This window comes from Ranitomeya variabilis, chromosome 5 (assembly GCF_051348905.1).
Source record: "Ranitomeya variabilis isolate aRanVar5 chromosome 5, aRanVar5.hap1, whole genome shotgun sequence".
In the NCBI taxonomy this organism is placed as follows: Eukaryota; Metazoa; Chordata; class Amphibia; order Anura; family Dendrobatidae; genus Ranitomeya; species Ranitomeya variabilis.
Genome location: NC_135236.1, coordinates 164690044 through 164713352, shown reverse-complemented (window position 1 = coordinate 164713352; position 23309 = coordinate 164690044). Strand labels below are relative to the sequence as shown.

General features: G+C 42.1%; 1 long non-coding RNA gene across 1 annotated transcript in view; it reads left to right on the top strand.

The window, feature by feature from the left end:
* The window catches only part of LOC143773495 (uncharacterized), a 72034-nt gene extending 49214 nt beyond the window's left edge, over positions 1–22820 (top strand). The window contains exons 3-4 of the long non-coding RNA XR_013215202.1: positions 21633–21681; positions 22280–22820. This is a non-coding gene — a long non-coding RNA (uncharacterized LOC143773495). The remainder of the gene's footprint in view (positions 1–21632; positions 21682–22279) is intronic.
* The last annotated feature ends 489 nt before the right edge of the window (positions 22821–23309 follow it).

Below are 23309 nucleotides of genomic sequence, written 5' to 3'. Positions count from 1 at the left end.
AAGAGACGTCTAGGATTTTCAGGTAACGTTCCACGGCTACTTATAGTTGTTTGCGGATAGGATCAGGTTGCGGTCAATCTAGTTACCACCTCCCCAGAGCTAGTCGTCTGTTCAGTTACTTAGCTAGTCCGTCCTGCGATCCTTGCCACTAGGATCATAACACAGAACCCAGTTTCCACAGAAACTGTTCGTCGGGAGCCGCACAATTCTGAATTCCACGTAAGAGCTGCAATTAGAAAACCGCTGCTCTCAATGACAAATGTTTCCAAGCGTTTAGAGTGGTGTAGAAACCTCCAGAGTTGGTCCTCGAGCAGTGGAAACATGTGATATTCTCTGGCAAATCATCGTTTACCCTATTTCCGACCTCCGGCCGAGTGTACGTTTGGAGACAGCCAAAAGAAGCATTCCATCCAGACTGCCTTCTCCCAACCATAAAACATGGTGGAGGTTCTGTGATGATCTGTGGTGCTATTTCGTGGAGGTCCGCCGGGCCAATGATATCCCTTCATGGAAGAATTACCAGCCAAGATTATTTAGGCATTTTGGGTGACCAAGTGCATCCAATGTTTGAAGCACTGTTCCCGGAGGGGAACGCCATCTTTCAGGATGATAAAGCACCAATTCATACAGCTAGAATCATTAAAGCATGGCACAAGGAACATTCTAATGAAGTTGAGCATCTCATCTGGCCCCCACAATCCCCAGACCTCAACATTATTGACCAGTTATGGTCGATTTTAGAGATTCAAGTTAGACGTCGATTTCCGCCGCCATCGTTGTTCAAAGAACTGGAGGGCGTTTCAACTGCAGAATGGGCTAAAATTCCTTTGGAAACAATTCACACCTTATATGAATCCATACCTCGGACAATTGTGGCTGTAATCGCCACAAAAGGTGGACCTACACCATATTAAACTAACTTTTGTTGATGTTTCCAGGTGTTTCCATTATTTTGTCCAACCCCTGTATATGTGTATGTATATATATATATATATATATATATATATATATATATATATATATATATATATATATATATATATATCACATGGCAGCCAGTCATCATTGTTTAGAAAGTGATTCCTTCATGAATACACATCACATGCGCATATGGGCAGGTGCAGATGATTATGCTAATCAGACTCTGATCAGCGTTTGATCAGAGTTGAATCTGATTTTCTCAGAGGGGCAGAGAAAAAAAGAAGTTTTTCCACCTACTCCATTATGTCAGTCTGTGAAAATTGGACCCATAGAGATGAATGGGCGAGTGCCATCCATTTTTGGAGGCATGTGCACGGCCCCATAGAATAACATTGGTGTGAGTGCTAATCTGTTAAAACCATGGATAGAACTCATCTGAGAAAATTGTTTGTGTGCACGAGCCCTATAAAAGAGTGGGATTGTGTCCTTACACATAAATATGTTACCTGTCTATTGACCTATCCTTTGCACATATTACATCTCTGTCAATATGACTCATGAATCATCACTATTTATAATGAGGACTTTTCCAGTTAAGCTTATAAAGTACGGTAATATAAAACACACGCTTGCACATATAGTACTAAACAGCACAGTGAAATAAAACATGAAATCTGTTCCCGACAGCTGTTTTATTCCGTGATTGATCTGTTTGAATAAAAGCATAGAACAAACATGAACTATGTGCACGCTTTGGGGTTCGAAGGGGATTTCTGACAGGTTCAGTCATTGAAAGCTTAGTGTTATGGAGTGCTTATTACTGAAAGGTCTCCAATCTCTTCTGAGCAAATACAGACATATGGCTGTTGTTCCATCCAGCTCACTTACTGCCCATTTAGCACATCTATCCATCTTCATCCACATGGCCATGTCAAATGATAAGACCCGTGAATGCAATGTGTCTTTCTCTAGGTCAGCCAGCTGAGAGATGGTTTCCTGCACTACATTATGACTGTATGGCAGTCAATTTCAAGTAATATCAGTATAAACTGGGAATAGATCTTAGACTGGAATATATTGCAGATACGATCAGCTGCAATATTATAGCTGGCTTGTTATAAATATATTGTAGCATTGTGAGGCATATTTATAGTGTGACATTTATTTCACTGAGCCAAGAGAATCCAATTTTTATGGATATGATATAAAATGTCAAGAATATGAACTGCAATGGCAATATACTTGAGGCTTTAGATAAAGCCTAGAAGCAGGAAACAAGACAATTATATAGAAAACTAGATGGTGGACCGATTCTAACGCATTGGGTATTCTAGAATATGCATGTCCACGTAGTATATTGCACAGCCCATGTAGTATATTGCCCAGCCACGTAGTATATTGCCCAGCCACGTAGTATATTGCGCAGTTACGTAGTATATTGCCCAGTGACGTAGTATATTGCCCAGCCACGTAGTATATTGCGCAGTTACGTAGTATATTGCCCAGTGACGTAGTATATTGCCCAGTGACGTAGTATATTGCCCAGTAACGTAGTATATTGCGCAGTGACGTAGTATATTGCCCAGTGACGTAGTATACAGCAGAGCCACGTAGTATATTGCCCAGTTACGTAGTATATTGCCCAGTGACGTAGTATACAGCACAGAGCCACGTAGTATATTGCACAGCAACATAGTATACAGCACAGAGCCACATAGTATATTGCCCAGCCACATAGTATATTGGCCAGTCACGTAGTATATTGCCAAGCTACGTAGTATATTGCCCAGCCACGTATGTCACAGGTTAAAAAATAAAAAATAAACATATACTCACCTTCCGAGGGCTCCTTGTAGTCCTGTCGCCTGTGTGCGGTGCAGGCGGCAGCTTCCGGTCCCAGGGTGTGATGATGTTGCAGTCACATGACCGTGACATCATGGCAGGTCCTTCTCGCGCAGGCACGCAGGACCTGTGATGACGTCGCGGTCACATGACCGTGATGTCATGGCAGGTCCTTCTCGCATACCATCCTTGCCACCGGAACCTGACGCTTGCATGGAGCGGTCACCTGAGCATCGCGAGGAGCGGGAAAGGCGGCGGAAGGTGAGTATATAATGATTTTTTATTATTTTAAACATTAGATGTTTTTACTATTGACGCTGCATAGGCAGCATCAATTGTAAAAACCTGGTCACACAGGGTTAATAGCGGCGGTAACGGAGTGAGTTACCCGCGGCATAACGTGGTCCGTTACCACTGGCATTAACCCTGTGTGAGCGTTGACTGCAGGGAGTATGGAGCGGGCACTGACTGCAGGGGAGTAGGGAGGGACTAATCGGACTGTGGCCGTCGCTGATTGGTCGCGGCAACCATGACAGGCAGCGACTTGGATTCCATGACAGACAGAGGCCGCGACCAATGAATATCCGTGACAGACAGACAGACAGAAAGACAGACAGACAGACAGAAAGACGGAAGTACTCCTTAGACAATTATATAGTAGATAATTATTGTCACTTTTATGTGCTAATTTGATGTGATTTGATGTTAGTCTAATGTGAGTTCTGCATTTACATGTATACAATTACAAAATATTCAATATTATATCCCAGCCTTCGATATTTTGTCTAAAGCTTTTAAAAATTGTTATTGTAGCGAGTAAATTGTTATTGTAGCGAGTGTAGTAAAGAAAAGTTCTAGAGAACAGAATGGTCACCTATACTGTTTCCTTTTTCAGGTCATGTACACACAGGTTTCTTTTGCTGAGTTTTTGGAGCCGAAACTCAACATTTTCCATTTTTTTAGGACGATGTAATTAGTGTGTGCATAAAAGTGTTGTCCGACAATAAAACATTTTTTATGATTACTAGATGGTGGCCCGATTCTAACGCATCGGGTATTCTAGAATATGCATGTCCACATAGTATATTGTCCAGTCACATAGTATATTGCCCAGCCACGTAGTATATTGCCCAGCCACGTAGTACAGTTAGGTCCATATATATTTGGACAGAGACAACATTTTTCTCATTTTGGTTATAGACATTACCACAATGAATTTTAAACAAAACAATTCAGATGCAGTTGAAGTTCAGACTTTCAGCTTTCATTTGAGGGTATCCACATTAAAATTGGATGAAGGGTTTAGGAGTTTCAGCTCCTTAACATGTGCCACCCTGTTTTTAAAGGGACCAAAAGTAATTGGACAGATTCAATAATTTTAAATAAAATGTTCATTTCTAGTACTTGGTTGAAAACCCTTCGTTGGGAATGACTGCCTGAAGTCTTGAACTCATGGACATCACCAGATGCTGTGTTTCCTCCTTTTTGATGCTCTGCCAGGCCTTCACTGCGGTGGTTTTCAGTTGCTGTTTGTTTGTGGGCCTTTCTGTCTGAAGTTTAGTCTTTAACAAGTGAAATGCATGCTCAATTGGGTTGAGATCAGGTGACTGACTTGGCCATTCAGGAATATTCCACTTCTTTGCTTTAATAAACTCCTGGGTTGCTGTGGCTTCATGTTTTGGGTCATTGTCCATCTGTAGTATGAAACGACGACCAATCAGTTTGGCTGCATTTGGCTGGATCTGAGCACACAGTATGGCTCTGAATACCTCAGAATTCATTCAGCTGCTTCTGTCCTGTGTCACATCATCAATAAACACTAGTGACCCAGTGCCACTGGCAGCCATGCATGCCCAAGCCATCACACTGCCTCCGCCGTGTTTTACAGATGATGTGGTATGCTTTGGATCATGAGCTGTACCACGCCTTCGCCATACTTTTCTCTTTCCATCATTCTGGTAGAGGTTGATCTTGGTTTCATCTGTCCAAAGAATGTTCTTCCTGAACTGTGCTGGCTTTTTTAGATGTTTTTTAGCAAAGTCCAGTCTAGCCTTTTTATTCTTGACACTTATGAGTGGCTTGCACCGTGCAGTGAACCCTCTGTATTTACTTTCATGCAGTCTTCTCTTTTTGATAGATTTGGATATTGATACGCCGACCTCCGGGAGAGTGTTGGTCACTTGGTTGGCTGTTGTGAAGGGGTTTCTCTTCACCATGGAGATTATTCTGCGATCACCCACCACTGTTGTCTTCCGTGGGCGCCCAGGTCTTTTTGCATTGATGAGATCACCAGTGCTTTCTTTCCTTCTCAGGATGTACCAAACTGTACATTTTGCCACTCCTAATATTGTAGCAGTTTCTCGGATGGGTTTTTTCTCTGTTTTCACAGCTTAAGAATGGCTTGTTTCACCTTCATGGAGAGCACTTTTGACCGCATGTTTACTTCATAGGAAAACCTTCCAAATGCAAGCACCACACCTCAAATCAACTCCAGGCCTTTTATCTGCTTAGTTGAGAATGACATAATGAAGGGATTGCCCACACCTGTCCATGAAATAGCCTTGGAGTCAATTGTCCAATTACTTTTGGTCCCTTTAAAAAACAGGGTGGCACAGGTTAAGGAGCTGAAACTCCTAAACTCTTCATCCAATTTTAATATGGATACCCTCAAATGAAAGCTAAAAGTCTGAACTTCAACTGCATCTGAATTGTTTTGTTTAAAATTAAATTGTGGTAATGTCTATAACCAAAATGAGAAAAATGTTGTCTCTGTCCAAATATATATGGACCTAACTGTATATTGCCCAGTCACGTAGTATATTGCCCAGCCACATAGTATATTGCCCAGCCGCGTAGTATATTGCCCAGTGGCGTAGTATATAGCACAGCCACATAGTATATTGCCCAGCCACGTAGTATATTGCCCAGCCATGTAGTATATTGCCCAGCCACGCAGTATATTGCCCAGTGACGTAGTATATTGCCCAGCCACGTAGTATATTGCCCAGTGATGTAGTATATTGCCCAGCCACGTAGTATATTGCCCAGCTACGCAGTGTATTGGCCAGCTACATAGGATACAGCACAGCGACGTAGTATATTGCCCAGTGACGTAGTATATTGCCCAGCCACGTAGTATATTGCCCAGCCACGTAGTATATTGCCCAGTGACGTAGTATATTGCCCAGCCACGTAGTATATTGCCCAGCCACGTAGTATATTGCCCAGTGACGTAGTATATTGCCCAGCCACGTAGTATATTGCCCAGCTACGTAGTGTATTGGCCAGCTACATAGGATACAGCACAGCGACGTAGGATATTGCACAGAGCCACATAGTATATTGCACAGCTTTGTAGTATATTGCCCAGCCTTGTAGTATATTGTCCAGCCACGTAGTATATTGCCCAGCCTTGTAGTATACAGCAGAGCCACGTAGGATATTGCCCAGTGACAGGTCCAAAAAATAAAAAATAAACATACTCACCTAACGATCCGAGGGCCCCTTGTAGTGTATCATACTCACCATTCTTGTCGCTGCTCCTCCGCGTCCCGCCTCTCCTCTTCCTGGGATCCTGTGCAGATGGTAGTGCTCGGCTTCAGGAAAATGGCCACGGGATGCCGCGCGTGCGCAGATCGAGATCGCGGCGGCCATTTTCCTGAAGCCGAGTTCCATTGCAAGTGCCAGGGCTGGTGGGAGCAGGACCTATGAAGACGTCGCGGTCACATGACCGTGACGTCACGGCAGGTCCTTGCCGCACACCAGCCCTGGGACGGGACCTCACCGCAAGCTGACGCTTGTAATGGAGCGGTCCAGGGAGCGTGGCGAGGAGCGAGAAAGGCGGCGGAGGGTAAGTATAGCAGGTTTTTTTTTTTTATTTATTATTTTTAACATTACATTTTGTACTATTGATGCCACATAGGCAGCGTCAATAGTACAAAGTTGGGGACACACAGGGTTAATAGCAGCGGTAACGGAGTGCGTTACCCGCAGCATAACGGGGTCCGTTACCGCCGGCATTAACCCTGTGTGAGCGGTGTATGCGGGCGCCGGGCAGTGAGTGCGGGGAGTAAGGAGCGGCCATTTTTTCTGGACTGTGCGCGTCGCTGATTGGTCGCGGCAGCCATGACAGGCAGCTGCCGAGACCAATCAGCGAACGAATAACGGTGACAGAAGGACAGACGGAAGTGACCCTTAGACAATTATATAGTAGATTTGAAAGTAACAAATAAAAGCATACTCTGTTCGAAGCTCTATTGCTGAAACATCCAATGATGTGCTCTTCTAGTCACCTAACGGCTGCAGGCAATCACAGGCTTCTGAACATATTAGACATGCCTTCTAAGACTGCAGCAAATCTCCATTGTGGCCAGCATTGATCTGTGGGGGCGTTGGAAGGTGAGTATGCCTCCTTTTGTTATATTAAAATAATCCGTGCTTAAAAAAATATATTTTACTGTCAGACAACCCTTTTAAGTGTAACATAAAGAATTGCCGACTGATACTACTCTTCTTCCCATTTTAATAAATACGTATATTAATCCAATTCATGTGTGCTTCCTTGCCAGGAATTGAGGGATAGCAATCAGCTGAATGAGTGGTAATAAACCCCTTCACAAGTATAGGTACATGAAATGTCATGTCAAACGCTGAGCCAACATCTTTCTCTGCTCATAACAGCTGATCTAATCTATCAAAATATAACGTAAATTAATAAGACTGATAAACAGTGCAACAGGATAAAAAAATCAAGCCCCCAGAATTACATTTTTTTGGCCGATTCAACATTGCAATAACATACAATAATGGGCTATCAAAGCATTGAATTTACCTCAAAATGGGAACAATAAAAATGTCAGCTCGGGGTGCAAAAAATAAGCCCTCACCCAGCCCCAGATCACGAAAAATGAAGGCACTTCAGGTCTTGGAAAATGGCAACATAAGCATAAAAAATGTTCTTACTCTTACAAATTTTGGATTTATTTTTCACCGCTTATATAAAAAAGAACATATATATGATTGGTATTTACAAACTTGTACTGACCTGGAGAATCATTTAAAGTAAGAAAGTAGTGACGGCACTACTAGTACAATTGGGATCAGCCAATACACACCAGAAACAATCATGTACTGAAGAAAAAGAAGTGTGCACAACAGGATCACCAATATAAATAATTATTTTATTAACAAAAGCAAACAGTGACATAATAATAAAAACAATTAAAAAAAAAAAAAAAAGATAAAATGAACCACCGGGTATGTCCATGTAAAGACTATCACCCCCCCTCCTCCAATGTGCGCACCAGCTACTCACAATTAAATAAAACAAGCAATCACAGTAGGTAAAAATAAATACAGAAGCATTCTGTAGCACTATAGCATGGAAACATAAAGTATATGAAATATGAATTGAATTACTGGTCTAGATAATAAGAAAAAATGGAAATGCTTAGCACATAATTTGGCCAATTTGTTCATGCCCAGCAGCCAACGACAAGGCGATATCTGGTTGTTGGGAACCTATCTAATGTGAGTCCTCTCAGAAGGTTGAATCCTGCAATGCTTTACACAACAGAAAATATTTTGCATTCTTTAGGCTTCTCATAGAGGTGTGTTTAAGTGCCATTTTTATCTACTGTGACTGCTTGCCTTTTTTGTGGGATTCTGGTGCGCACATTGGAGGAGTGGTGATAGTCCTTACGTGGACATGGCTCACAGAAAAGGACAAAATAAAGAACCATCACAGAAAAGAAACCAGCCTTACCAACATCAGGTCAGATTACCAATGCACTAGCAGAATGCAGCGGACCTCTATAATAAAGGCGGGTGCAGCACAGATGCAAAATACTGATGCAAACAGACAGAATTTGGAAGTGTGCTGCCCCCACTATTATCATGGAGGTCTGCTGCATTCTGTTAGTATAATATATAATATAGGTGAATATAGGTGAATCTAATGAAAATGTAGAGTCTCTGTGGGTGGAGATAAGGGGAGGGGGAAAAAATAATAAATTACTGATAGGGGTTTGTTATAAATCTCCAAAACTAATGGAAGCAATGGAGAATATCCTCGTAAAGCAAATAGATGAAGCTGCGACTCAAGGAGAAGTCATTATTATGGGGGACTTCAACTACCCTGAAATAGATTGGGGAACAGAAACCTGCAGTTCCAGCAAAGGTAATCGGTTTTTGACAACTATGAGAGACAATTACCTTTCACAACTGGTTCAGGACCCAACAAGGAGGGGGGCACTGCTAGACCTAATATTAACCAACAGGCCAGACCGCATATCAAATATAAGGGTTGGGGGTCACTTGGGGAATAGTGATCACAAAATAATAAGTTTTCATGTAACCTTTAATAAGATGGGTAGTAGGGGGGTGACAAGGACACTAAACTTCAGGAGGGCAAATTTCCAACGGATGAGAGAGGATCTTGGTGCAATTAACTGGGACGATATCCTGAGACACAAAAATACACAAAGAAAATGGGAGACGTTTATTAGCATCCTGGATAGGACCTGTGCACAGTATATACCGTATGGGAATAAACATACTAGAAATAGGAGGAAACCAATATGGCTAAATAGAGCTGTAAGGGGCGCAATAAGGGACAAAAAGAAAGCATTTAGAGAATTAAAGGAAGTAGGTAGTGAGGAGGCATTAAATAAATACAGAAAATTAAATACATTCTGCAAAAAGCAAATCAAGGCAGCAAAGATTGAGACAGAGAGACTCATTGCCAGAGAGAGTAAAAATAATCCCAAAATATTCTTTAACTATATAAATAGTAAGAAACTAAAAAATGACAGTGTTGGCCCCCTTAAAAATAGTCTGGGTGAAATGGTGGATGAGGATGAGGAAAAAGCCAATATGCTAAATGACTTTTTTTCATCAGTATTTACAAAAGAAAATCCCATGGCAGACAAAATGACTAGTGATAAAAATTCCCCATTAAATGTCACCTGCTTAACCCAGCAGGAAGTACAGCGGCGTCTAAAAATAACTAAAATTGACAAATCTCCGGGCCCGGATGGGATACACCCCCGAGTACTGCAGGAACTAAGTACAGTCATTGATAGACCATTATTTTTAATCTTTAAAGACTCCATAATAACAGGGTCTGTACCACAGGACTGGCGTATAGCAAATGTGGTGCCAATATTCAAAAAAGGGGCAAAAACTGAACTCGGTAATTATAGGCCAGTAAGTTTAACCTCTACTGTGGGTAAAATCCTGGAGGGCATTCTAAGGGGTGCTATGCTGGAGTATCTGAAGAGGAATAACCTCATGACCCAGTATCAGCACGGGTTTACTAGGGACCGTTCATGTCAGACTAATTTGATCAGCTTCTATGAAGAGGTAAGTTCCGGACTGGACCAAGGGAACCCAGTGGACGTAGTATATATGGACTTTTCCAAAGCTTTTGATACGGTGCCACACAAAAGGTTGTTACATAAAATGAGAGTAATGGGGATAGGGGAAAATATGTGTAAGTGGGTTGAGAGCTGGCTCAGGGATAGGAAACAAAGGGTGGTTATTAATGGAGCACACTCAGACTGGGTCACGGTTAGCAGTGGGGTACCACAGGGGTCAGTATTGGGCCCTCTTCTTTTTAACATATTTATTAATGACCTTGTAGGGGGCATTCAGAGTAGAATTTCAATATTTGCAGATGACACTAAACTCTGCAGGGTAATCAATACAGGGGAGGACAATTTTATATTACAGGATGATTTATGTAAACTAGAAGCTTGGGCTGATAAATGGCAAATGAGCTTTAATGGGGATAAATGTAAGGTCATGCACTTGGGTAGAAGTAATAAGATGTATAACTATGTGCTTAATTCTAAAACTCTGGGCAAAACCGTCAATGAAAAAGACCTGGGTGTATGGGTGGATGACAAACTCATATTCAGTGGCCAGTGTCAGGCAGCTGCTACAAAGGCAAATAAAATAATGGGATGTATTAAAAGAGGCATAGATGCTCATGAGGAGAACATAATTTTACCTCTATACAAGTCACTAGTTCGACCACACTTAGAATACTGTGCACAGTTCTGGTCTCCGGTGTATAAGAAAGACATAGCTGAACTGGAGCGGGTGCAGAGAAGAGCGACCAAGGTTATTAGAGGACTGAGGGGTCTGCAATACCAAGATAGGTTATTACACTTGGGGCTATTTAGTTTGGAAAAACGAAGACTAAGGGGTGATCTTATGTTAATGTATAAATATATGAGGGGACAGTACAAAGACCTTTCTGATGATCTTTTTAATCATAGACCTGAGACAGGGACAAGGGGGCATCCTCTACGTCTGGAGGAAAGAAGGTTTAAGCATAATAACAGACGCGGATTCTTTACTGTAAGAGCAGTGAGACTATGGAACTCTCTGCCGTATGATGTTGTAATGAGTGATTCATTAATTAAATTTAAGAGGGGACTGGATACCTTTCTGGAAAAGTATAATGTTACAGGGTATATACACTAGATTCCTTGATAAGGCGTTGATCCAGGGAACTAGTCTGATTGCCGTATGTGGAGTCGGGAAGGAATTTTTTTCCCCATGGTGGAGTTACTCTTTGCCACATGGGTTTTTTTTGCCTTCCCCTGGATCAACATGTTAGGGCATGTTAGGTTAGGCTATGGGTTGAACTAGATGGACTTACAGTCTTCCTTCAACCTTAATAACTATGTAACTATGTAACTATGTAACTATGTTAGTGCATTGGTAATCTGACCTGGTGTTGGCAAGGCTGGTTTCACATTAAAGGTACCTTCACACTAAGCGACGCTGCAGCGATACAGACAACGATGCCGATCGCTGCAGTGTCAGTGTTTGGTCGCTGGAGAGCTGTCACACAGACAGCTCTCCAGCGACCAACGATGCCGAGGTCCCCGGGTAACCAGGGTAAACATCGGGTTGCTAAGCGCAGGGCCGCGCTTAGTAACCCGATGTTTACCCTGGTTACCAGTGTAAAATGTAAAAAAACAAACAGTACATACTCACCTTCACGTCCCCTGGCATCCACTTCCTGCACTGACTGAGCGCCGGCCCTAACAGCAGAGCGGTGACGTCACCGCTGTGCTGTGCTTTCACTTTACGGCCAGCGCTCAGTCAGTGTAGGAAGCGGATGCCGGGGGACGCGAAGGTGAGTATGTACTGTTTGTTTTTTTACATTTTACACTGATAACCAGGGTAAACATCGGGTTACTAAGCGCTGCCCTGCGCTTAGTAACCCGATATTTACCCTGGTTACCATTGTAAAACATCGCTGGTATCGTTGCTTTTGCTGTCAAACACAACGATACACGGCGATCTGACGACCAAATAAAGTTCTGAACTTTAATCAACGACCAGCGATATCACAGCAGGATCCTGATCGCAGCTGCGTGTCAAACACAACGATATCGCTATCCAGGACGCTGCAACGTCACGGATCGCTAGCGATATCATTTAGTGTGAAGGTACCTTTAGTAGGTTCCCATCACCTGGAGATCGCCTTGCCATTGGCTGATGGGCATGCATGAATTGGCCAAATGATGTGCGCATCTCCATTTTTTCTTATTATCTAGACTGGTAATGCAATTCAAATTTCATACATTTCATGTTTCCATGCTATAGTGCTAATTGTGGGTTGCTGGTGCGCACATTGGAGGAGGGGTGATAGTCCTCGCATGGACATATCCGAAGGTTCATCTTACCTTTTTTTCTTATTAATTGTTTTAATTATTATCACTGTTTGCTTCTGTTTTTTTTTTTTAAATAAAATAATTATTTATATTGGTGATCCTAACTGTTATGAACACTTCTTTCTCTTTCGTACATGACCTGGGGAGTCATATTGCCAGATCAGTTTTACCATAAAGTGAATATAGTAAATAAAAAAAATAAAAAAAACAATTGTGGAATTTAACTTTTTTTTGCAATTGCACCACAGTTGGAATTCTTATCCTGTTTTCCAGTACAATATATGGTAACATCAATCGTGTCATTCAAAAGTACAACTCATCCTGCAAAAAACAAGCCATCACACGGCTATATTGATGGAAAAATAAAAAAGCTATGGCTCTGGGAAGAAGGGAAGCAAAAAAAGAAAGCACAAAAATGTAAAATCGTAAAGTCATGAAGAGGTTCATTGCTATGTAAGGCTCTGTATATACCACATTTAGAGGGCATTCAGATACAGCTGAAAACCACAGCAGCTCTGAGTCCCTGCAGTCTTTTAATTAAGATCAAATGGGCAGATTTGTGTGAGCAGATCCTTAGGATATGAATGTAATAGCGACTGTATTGTTTATTAATGTATTCTTTCACTTTAAAGGAGTTGTCCGGCCTTAGGTTACAAGGCTGCAGTCACTGTATGTGACTGCAGACTTAGGAATTCTCATATTGTGTGCTGTGAGGAATCTCTGATTCCGTCACGGGCAGTTATGTGACCGCAAATATGCAATTTGCATACTCCTGGCCACATTCTGACTAGACTGTGTCTGGTCTCACTGAAAACACTTGAATTGAGTAAGGCCATTCCCATCTTGTCATCATGTGACCACATGTATACAAATAGCATACAAATTGCATACATGCTGTCACACACCTGCTGTTCCCAGCGCCTGAATCGGAGAATGATCACAGTGTTCGGTGCGCGTGATGTGAGGATTTAGGCCAGAGGCACACTAGAGAGGAATATGGACAAGTGCTATGGAAGAAAAAAATCACATAGCACTCAACCCAATGTTAATCTATGGGGCAGTATCGGCCTATACCGGCAAAGTATCGGATCTAATCCGATACCGATACCCGATACCAATACAAGTCAATGGGACTCAAGTATCGGACGGTATCCTGTATGGTTCCCAGGGTCTGAAGGAGAGGAAACTCTCCTTCAGGCCCTGGGATCCATATCAATGTGTAAAAGAAAGAATTAAAATAAAAAATAGGGATATACTCACCCTCTGACGCGCCCTGGACTTTACCGCCGTAACCGCTTGAAAGACCTTAGGTGACGTCACGGCTTTGTGATTGGTCGCGTAGCGGTCACGCGACCGCTACGGACCAATCAGAGCGCCGTGACGTCATCTAAGGCCCTTCAAGCGCGCATTCTTAGGTACAACGGCTCCCGGTTACGGCGGTAAAGTCCAGGGGCCGCTGGAGAGGTGAGTATATCCCTATTTTTTATTTTAATTCTTTCTTTTACACATTGATATTAATCCCGATACCGATTCCCGATACCACAAAAGTATCGGATCTCGGTATCGGAATTCCGATACCGCAAGTATCGGCCGATACCCGATACTTGCGGTATCGGAATGCTCAACACTAGCAGTAAACCATGCATATCCGTTAGTTTTTTTTATATGTCCCTAACTAATAATGTTAGTAGTATATGTGTGTAAAATTGTGGAGCTGTAGGTGTTAAATTAAAGAATTAAATCATGGAAAAAACTGGCATGGGCTCTCACGCAATTTTCTCCACCAGAGAGGGAAAGCCAGTGACTGAGGGCAGATATTAATAGCCTAGAGAGGGACTATGGTTATCGGCAGCCGCCAGGCTAAAAACATCTGCCCCCAGCCACTCAAGAAAAGGCACATCTGTAAGATGCACCTATTCTGGCACTTAACCACTCTCTTCCCACTCCGGAGTAGCAGTGGGATATGGGGTAATAAGGGGTTAATGTCACCTTGCTATTGTAAAGTGACACTAAGCCCAGTTAATAATGTAGAGGTGTCAATAAGACACCTATCCATTATTAAGGATAAAGTCTTTTAATGAAATAATTAACCACACAGGTTTTCCATCTTTAATGCACTCTCAATCCAAGCGAAGCCCTCATTCTTCTGTAAAAAATGTAAAAAAATGAAAAACAACAATATCCCATACCTGTCCGCTGTACAGTCAAGTCCCATGCTACAATCCATCTCAAGGGGTTAAATAGTTTACAACCAGTAGTAAACCACTATGTAATGAATGAAAAGCTGCCTGCACAGCCTTCCCGCCTGACTGGACATGAACTCATTAGTGTGGGAAAGCTTCTGATCATTTTTCCACGCTGTCAAGCTCACCACGTCAGGCGGGGAGTCTGCGCAGCCTCAGTGACTACTGCAGACTCCTCGTCTGATGTGGTGAACTTGACAGCATGGGAAAATGATCAGCACATCTGGGACATCATGTCTCACACCATCCACCAATGTCACATTGCCCCACAAACTTCATTTTCCACTTTGATTTTGAGCATCATTCCAACTCCAGACCTCCGTGGGATATTAGTTGTGATTTACATTGATCATTTTTTGGTTTTATTGTTCTCAACACATTCCACTATATAATGAATAAAGATTTACAACTGGAGTATTTCATTCAGTGATTTCTAGGATGTGGGATTTTAGTGTTCCCTTTATTTTCTGAGCAGTGTACATGTATGTGAATATAAATATATATATATATATATATATATATATATATATATATATATATATAGTACAGACCAAAAGTTTGGACACACCTTCTCATTTAAAGATTTTTCTGTATTTTCATTTATATTATTTCATTTATAATTTTCAATTATATACTTAACAAAAAAGTGTAAAACAACTGAAAATATTTCTTTAATTCTAGGTTCTTCAAAGTAGCCCCCTTTTGCTTTGATGACTGCTTTGCACACTCTTGGCATTCTCTTGATGAGCTTCAAGAGGTAGTCACCGGGAATGGTCTTCCAACAATCTTGAAGGAGTTCCCAGAGATGTTTAGCACTTGTTGGCCCTTTTGTCTTCACTCTGCGGTCAAGCTCACCCCAAACCATCTCGATTGGGTTCAGGTCTGGTGACTGTGGAGGCCAGGTCATCTGGCGTAGCACCCCATCACTCTTCTTTTTGGTCAAATAGCCCTTACACAGCCTGGAGGTGTGTTTGGGGTCATTGTCCTGTTGAAAAATAAATGATGGTCCAACTAAACGCAAACCGTATGGAATAGCATGCCGCTGCAAGATGCTGTGGTAGCCATGCTGGTTCAGTATGCCTTCAATTTTGAATAAATCCCCAACAGTGTCACCAGCAAAGCAACCCCACACCATCACTCCTCCTCCTCCATGCTTCACGGTGGGAACCAGGCATGTAGAGTCCATCCGTTCACCTTTTCTGCATCGCACAAAGACACGGTGGTTGGAACCAAAGATCTCAAATTTGGACTCATAAGACCAAAGCACAGATTTCCACTGGTCTAATGTCCATTCCTTGTGTTCTTTAGCCCAAACAAGTCTCTTCTGCTTGTTGCCTGTCCTTAGCAGTGGTTTCCTAGCAGCTATTTTACCATGAAGGCCTGCTGCACAAAGTCTCCTCTTAACAGTTGTTGTAGAGATGTGTCTGCTGCTAGAACTCTGTGTGGCATTGACCTGGTCTCTAATCTGAGCTGCTGTTAACCTGCGATTTCTGAGGCTGGTGACTTGGATAAACTTAGAAGTAGAGTTGACTCTTGGTCTTCCTTTCCTGGGGCGGTCCTCATGTGAGCCAGTTTCTTTGTAGCGCTTGATGGTTTTTGTCACTGCACTTGAGGACACTTTCAAAGTTTTCCCAATTTTTCGGACTGACAGACCTTCATTTCTTAAAGTAATGATGGCCACTCGTTTTTCTTTAGTTAGCTGCTTTTTTCTTGCCATAATACAAATTCTAACAGTCTATTCAGTAGGACTATCAGCTGTGTATCCACCAGACTTCTGCACAACACAACTGATGGTCCCAACCCCAATTATAAGGCAAGAAATCCCACTTATTAAACCCGAGAGGGCACACCTGTGAAGTGAAAACCACTCCCGGTGACTACCTCTTGAAGCTCATCAAGAGAATGCCATGAGTGTGCAAAGCAGTCATCAAAGCAAAAGGTGGCTACTTTGAAGAACCTAGAATATAAGACATATTTTTAGTTGTTTCACACTTTTTTGTTAAGTATATAATTCCACATGTGTTAATTCACAGTTTTGATGCCTTCAGTGTGAATGTACAGTTTTCATAGTCATGAAAATACAGAAAAATCTTTAAATGAGAAGGTGTATCCAAACCTTTGGTCTGTACTGTATATATGTAGCTTTGTCGCCATAAAAGGAGGGAGCCCAGACACATTACTTGCACAGGGGCCCCAAGCTGTCAATGCCCGCCCCTGGTCATTGGCCACATTGAAAGTCAGTATTTGGTTAGTATTTTACCTCAATATTTGTAAGCCAAACCAAGAGATTTTGTTACAGAAATTCCTGTGACTGAAAATCTTTTCTAATCATGAGTATGGTTGTTGCATACGTCTTGGGCAGATGCAGAAATTTCTGCAACAGGATTTGCAGCAAATGCAGGACATGGGTAAGTTCACACATTGCATATTTACAAATGTTCCATTTATTGGGAATAATGCCAGGTCGTCTGATGGTGTGGCATTGTAAGTGAAATAGCTGTTTGCATGCAAGACTAAATGATTGTTCTGCTGTTTCACTTGCAGGGAAAAAACACAATGGCACAAGGCTTCTGTATAAAATCCAGTGTGATTTAGGCTACTTTCACACTAGCGTCGTGTGACGTACGTCCCAATGCATCGTTTTGGAGAAAAAATGCATCCTGCAAAGTTGCCCGCAGGATGAATGTTTTCTCCATAGACTTGCATTAGCAACGCATTGCGACGTATGGCCACACATCGCATCCATCGTGCGACGGATGCATCGTGTTTTGGCAGACCGTCGGCACAAAAAAAAGTTCCATGTAACTTTTTTTGTGTGTCGCGTACACCATTTTCAACTTTGCATGCACGACCGGAACTTCTCCCCCTCCTCCCCGGACATTACAATGGGGCAGCGGATGCGTTGAAAAACTGCATCCGCTGCCCCCGTTGTGCATTTATTTCACACCGTCCATCGGTACGTCGGGCCGACGCATGGCAACGGCCCCGTACCGACGGAAGTGTGAAAGTAGCCTTAGTGTGATCGTAGCCTTAGTCTGAAAAAAGTAGATTATGCAAAGAACTTGCGCAATAAATACTTATTAAGGCCTCATTCACACGTCCGAGTTTAAACATGAATGTGCTAAAATGCTAAAAGTGTCATCAGTGTTTTCAAATAATGTATGGTCCATGTGTCCATTTTTACCATCAGTGTGTCATCTTTGTACTGTCCATGTGTCCATTGTCACCGTCTGTGTATTTCTTTTTACTATTTCTGTATCATCAGCGTACAGTCTGTGTCCATTGTCACCATCAGTGTGTCATCAGTGTCTCTGTTTTCACAGGGGTAACGTTTCTCCTTAAGGAGAGTGACATACCAGCTGGCTTGTCAGGCTGGCGTCACACTGGCGAGTTTTACGGACGTAAGAGCGCAGAAATTACGTCCGTAAAACTCGCAAAATAAACGGCACAATTATTCTCAATGGGGCTGCTCCTATCAGCCGTATATTACGGTTCAGTATTATACGGCTTTCTACGGCCGTACAAAATCGCAGCATGCTGCGTTTGTCAGCGCATTGCGCAAAAAAATCGCCAATGAAAGTCTATGGGGCGAGAAAAATACGGATTCCACACTGACCAGCAGTGTGACTTGCGAGAAATACGCAGCGGTGTTAGTGAAAAGTCGGTAATTCAATTGCCGGCTTTTCATTTTTCCTGCACAAACCCGACAGGATATGAGACATGGTTTACATACAGTAAACCACCTCATATCCCCTTTTTTTTGCATATTCCACACTACTAATGTTAGTAGTGTGTATGTGCAAAATTTCAGCGCTGTAGCTGGTAAAATAAAGGGTTAAATGGCGGAAAAAATTGGCATGGGCTCCCGCGCAATTTTCTCCGCCAGAGTGGTAAAGCCAGTGACTGAGGGCAGATATTAATAGCCAGGAGAGGGTCCATGGTTATTGGCCCCCCCGTGGCTAAAAATATTTCTGCCCCCAGCCACCGCAGAAAAGGAACATCTGGAAGATGCGCCTATTCTGGCACTTGGCCACTCTCTTCCCACTCCCTGTAGCGGTGGGATATGGGGTAATGAAGGGTTAATGCCACCTTGCTATTGTAAGGTGACATTAAGCCAGATTAATAATGGAGAGGCGTCAATTATGACACCTATCCATTATTAATCCAATTGTTTGAAAGGGTTAAAAAACACACACACACATGATTTAAAAGTATTTTAATGAAATAAACACAGCGGTTGTTTTAATATTTTATTGCTCTCTCAATCCATCTGCAGGCCCTCGCTTGGCAAAATAATAAACGCACAAGATACATACCCTCAGATGAACCATCACGTCCCACGATGTAATACATCTGAAGGGGTTAAAATAATTTACAAGCAGGAGCCCTGCTAATGCAGCTGTGTGCTCGTGCTTGTAATTCCCCGGCGAATGAATGAAATGTAGGTCATTGACCTACATTTCCTTCAGTCGCGGTGATGCGCCCCCTGGTGGATGTCCTCATATGACCTGGAGCGTGGGAAAAAGTTCCCAGGCTGCAGTTCATGAGAACATCCAGCAGGGGCGCATCACCGCGACTCAATGTAAGTACAGATCCAGCTTTCCTTTCAGCACCCGGGGGATTACAGACACGAGCGAGTGGTTTATCGCAGCTCGTGCCTGTAATATTAGTTAACCCCTTCAGATGGATTACCTCGTGGGACGTGATCGGACATCAGAAGGTATGTATCTTGTGCGTTTATTATTTTGCCAAGCGAGGGCCTGCAAGTGGATTGAGAGAGCAATAAAATATTAAAACAACCGCTGTGTTTATTTCATTAAAATACTTTTAAATCATGTGTGTGTGTGTTTTTTAACCCTTTCAAACAATTGGATTAATAATGGATAGGTGTCATAATTGACGCCTCTCCATTATTAATCTGGCTTAATGTCACCTTACAATAGCAAGGTGGCATTAACCCTTCATTACCACATATCCCACCGAAGAGAGTGGCCAAGTGCCGGAATAGGCGCATCTTCCAGATGTGCCTTTTCTGGGGTGGCTGGGGGCAGATGTTTTTAGCCACGGGGGGGCCAATAACCATGGACCCTCTCCTGGCTATTAATATCTGCCGTCAGTCACTGGCTTTACCACTCTGGCGGAGAAAATTGCGCGGGAGCCCATGCCAATTTTTTCCGCCATTTAACCCTTTATTTTACCAGCTACAGCGCTGAAATTTTGCACATACACACTACTAACATTAGTAGTGTGGAATATGCAAAAAAAAGGGGATATGAGATGGTTTACTGTATGTAAACCATGTCTCATATCCTGTCGGGTTTGTGCAGGAGAAATGAGAAGCCGGCAATTGAATTACCGGCTTTTCACAGATATCGCGCCGAATGAAATCTAAATACAGAATATATATATATGTGTCTCAATGACATATCTATATATATATATATATATATATATATATATACTGTATATATGTTTTCCCGAACATTTGAGCACATAAATCCATTAAATGTCGGTTTTGCAAGCCTGCGCGAAAATCTCGCAGTACGGATGCCATACGGATTACATACGGAGGATGCCATGCGCAAAATACGCTGACACACCCTGACTACGGATCAATATTTTGGGAACATTTCTCCGTATTACGGCCGTAGTACGGACGTATAATACGTGGCGTATTGTCTTACGCCAAGTGTGACGCCGGCCTCAAGGTAAGGAGGCTTATTCGCCATGCAATGCTCCTCTGGGAAATTAAATATGCAAATTGCCTCTTCTGAGAAAAAGAGGACTTAACTCTACAGCGCCACCTGTTGGAAGTAGCGATCCTACAACTCACAATCAACCCTTTAACAAGTCGTGCAATATGACTTAGGATAAAAGCCAAATCAGTATCTCAATTTGCAAATACTGATTGAGATACTGATTTGGCTTTTATCCTAAGTCATATTGCACGACTCGTTAAAGGGTTGATTGTGAGTTGTAGGATCGCTACTTCCAACAGGTGGCGCTGTAGAGTTAAGTCCTCTTTTTCTCAGAAGAGGCAATTTGCATATCTGTTTTCACAATCAGTGTGTCATCAGTGTACGGTCTGTGTGCGATTTTTCCATCAGTGTGTCATCAGTGTATGGACTGTGTGTCCATTTTTTACCATCAGTGTGTCATCAGTGTACGGTCTGTGTGTCCGTTTTTACCATCAGTGTGTCATCAGTGTATGTCTGTGTGTCCGTTATTATCATCAGTGTGTCATCCGTGTATGGTCTGTGTGTCTGTTTTTTACCACCTGTGTGTTATCAGTATATGGTCTGAGTGTCCGTTTTTTAGCACAGTGTGTCATCAGTGTATGGTCTGTGTGTCCGTTTTTACAACCAGTATGTCATCAGTGTGTGGTCTTTCTGTCTGTTTTTAGCATCAGTGTGTCATCAGTGTATGGTCTGTGTGTCCATTTTTTACCACCAGTATGTCATTAGTGTATGGTCTGTGTGTCCGTTTTTACCATCCATGTGTCATCAGTGTATGGTCTTTCTGTCCGTTTTTACCATCAGTGTAACATTAATAGATCAAGGGGATCAATGTCGTCAATTTCATTTCTCACAATCACAACATAGCACAGCTAAGGTACCAAATTATTGACAGTATACCTTTAGCCCGAAGGGGAGGAGACAGGATCTCTAAGTTAAAAGAGAAAGAGGCATACTGGATCTATACCCTTCAAACCTTGGAACCCAATGGTTTGAATAGGGAGTATGAATTATTTTATTAATATCGCAGGTACACGAATGGTCTCTTGTGTATATGATACTGAACTGTCTTGTCTATATTACTTACATGTGATTTAGGGATATCATACTCTCATAAACTTGGTTGGTCGATTCTTTAATATATGTTCTCTTTTATATAAAAAAAAATTTTTTAACATCAGGTTTTTTTTCCTTTTCAGACTTAGTCCAGTGGTCTTCTCACATGTTGGATACCTTGATTTCCCTAAGGTTTGTGGGACTCTGGTTCTCCGTTTTTTTCTGCTATTCTATTCTCTTCTTTGCTTCTTTATACTTCATATATACCTGTTCATATATACCTGTTCAGTTATACTATTACATATGACATTTATACATTTCTTATTTATCTCTTGCTATTTACTTCTCCCACTTTTCCTTTTTTCTTTCTTTACGGTTCTTCTATCATATAACACACTTACACATATCTGTACTGATAGTCCTTTCCTTTACACTCTTTTCCCTTATTTTGCGCAAGTGTAACATCATATATTCCGGCAATTCCGTCATCAGCCCGTATGTTGCCCCACTTCCGTCCTTCTTCTCCTATTGCGCAAGCGCGATACTTAGCATTGGCGCATGCGCAGACACCTATTAGTCCTTTCCCTTCATCCGGCCGCACTTATTTACTGACGCCATAAATAGGCGCCGCGTCAGCCTCATAACACACCACGCACCTCGCCGGCTGTATCCGGATTGCCCTGTTCCACACAGTTCCTATCCTACAGGTATGCTCTAGCCTTTTTCTGTACTTACCTTACTAGACCCCTTTTCCTTTGTGCACTTATGGCTATTTATTCTATTTTTACAGCACCATTTCCCATGTCGACATACAGGTAAACATGGACTCTATGTTTCTTTTACTTTATCCACTGGACTCGCTCTGACCTCTTGAGATCATTTTCTCTCTCTGTCCCGGAGTGGTGTATGATTTTTAATATGCTACTCTACAAGATACAATTATTATGGTTGGTTCCTTTTCCCTATTTTCCTGCCTCCCTCTAGCTTGAGAAGAGACAAATGACTATGTCCTAGAGGAAGATATCCCTTGTTATGATTAGGATGATGATGATTACTACTATTATTACTCATTCTTGTTTTGTATGTATCTCTGAACGATAACATATGTATGAATTTACTTCTGATTTGATATCTCGACCATGTGACTTATTCATGTAACATGATGTATACTTAATTTTGTTTATTATAATGTGTTTGTAGATAAAATTGCCGTGTAAATGGCCGCTATAGGCCGAAACGTTGGCTTTTTGTATGTCTGGTCGAAGATTTCCTTTCTTTCTCCTTGAAGAACTTAAATAAAGATTTTTTGCATATTTTGCCCTCAGATTGATCTTTTTATATTTTACCATCAGTGTGTCATCAGTGTATGGTCTGTGTGTCCGTTTTTACCATCAGTGTGTCATCAGTGTACGGTCTGTGTGTCCATTTTTTACCATCAGTTTGTCATCAGTGTATGGTCTGTGTGTCCATTTTTTACCGTCAGTGTGTCATCAGTGTATGGTCTGTGTGTCCGTTTTTACAACCAGTATGTCATCAGTGTGTGGTCTTTCTGTCCGTTTTTAGCATCAGTGTGTCATCAGTGTATGGTCTGTGTGTCCGTTTTTACAACCAGTATGTCATCAGTGTGTGGTCTTTCTGTCCGTTTTTAGCATCAGTGTGTCATCAGTGTATGGTCTGTGTGTCCGTTTTTACCATCAGTGTGTCACCAGTGTACGGTCTGTGTGCCTGTTTTTTACCATCAGTGTGTCATCAGTGTACTGTCTGTGTGTCCGTTATTACCATCAGTGTGTCATCAGTGTACGGTCTATGTGCCTGTTTTT